Here is a 1,203-nt window from a genome sequence, read left to right as displayed (position 1 = left end):
TGTCCTGTTCTGATGACCCCCAGAATCAAAACCTCTAAGTAGTGAGGCCTACCACCAAGAAACAGACAGCATGAAGACCAAGGAGCTCTTCACACAGCTGAGAGAGAAAATTAGAATCAAGAACAGATCAGGGTTGTTTTACTTAAAAAAAATTAAAAAAAACTGTGAAATCCATTATTAGAAGATGGAGAGATGGTGTCCCCACAGCAGAAGATCGTCCACCCAAACTCACAGACAGAGCGAGCGGGGCATTAATCGGAAGAATATTTAGGACAACAATAACCTTGAAGGAGCTGGACAGCTTTTCTGCAAAAAGGAAAGCACCTGTTCATGGAGCCACTAAGCTACTCAGAGCTCAGCCGAGCAGAGGCCAGAAAAACACATAGATTAAAACAAGAAACATGGAATTTGACAAAAGTCATACTGGAGAAGGTGCTGTGGTCAGATGAGACTAAAACTAAACTTTTTGGCCATCAAGAAAAACACCTCCATTCATCATGCTCATAATCCCTACAGTGAAGCACGGTGGTGCCAGCATCATGCTGTGGGAATGCTTTTCATAAGCAGGGACAGTGATTAGATGGATGACGCAAAACACAGAAATACATGTGAGGGAATCCTGTTGGAGTTTTCCAGAGTAGGTGGTGCATGTTCAGGTTTTCTGTTTTTGCTTTAAATATTTATACACACACAAAAAATGAACTTGTGATAGTACCACCACCATGCTTTACCATTCAGGTTCAACACTTAACCCAAGCTGGGTTCACTCATTCCTAAACCCTACCTGTGATGGTCTCAGCATCCCTGCACTGAGGTGGCGCCGGGTGTGTATCGAGCTGGCTACATTCACCCTCGCTCACATACTGCTCTTCTTGAACGAGACGCTGACTGGGATCAGGGTCCGGATCCAGGTCTGGGGCCGGGGGAGGTGATGAGGCTGCGGAGGCCAGCTTGGCTCACTGGTAGAGAAGAGCAGAGGCCATGGGCCACTGGAGCTGGAGCTCCACTGGGTTAGCAGGTCCACCACACAGACCAGGGTCAGGAGATGAGGGCTCCTGAGGACAGAAGAGATGGAGCAGAGAGGAAGAGAAGCAGATAGAAAGGTGCTTGAATGTTTGTGAACTCTTTATAATTTTCTATATTTCTGCATCAATCCGACCTAAAACATCATCAGATTTTCACACAAGTCCTAAAAGTAGATCA

At 45.9% G+C, this 1,203-nt stretch overlaps 1 protein-coding gene across 1 annotated transcript in view; it reads right to left on the bottom strand.

The window, feature by feature from the left end:
• LOC119425664 (trafficking kinesin-binding protein 1) overlaps positions 1 to 922 on the bottom strand; it is a gene marked incomplete in the record, with an annotated part of 30,020 nt that extends 29,098 nt beyond the window's left edge. The window contains 1 exon segment of the mRNA XM_037693206.1: positions 793 to 922.
• Between the last annotated feature and the right edge of the window lie 281 nt (positions 923 to 1,203).

Source organism: Nematolebias whitei, chromosome 19 (genome assembly GCF_014905685.2).
Source record: "Nematolebias whitei isolate Nwh7 chromosome 19, NemWhi1, whole genome shotgun sequence".
NCBI classification, from domain to species: domain Eukaryota; kingdom Metazoa; phylum Chordata; class Actinopteri; order Cyprinodontiformes; family Rivulidae; genus Nematolebias; species Nematolebias whitei.
This window is presented reverse-complemented; position numbering and strand designations above follow the sequence as displayed.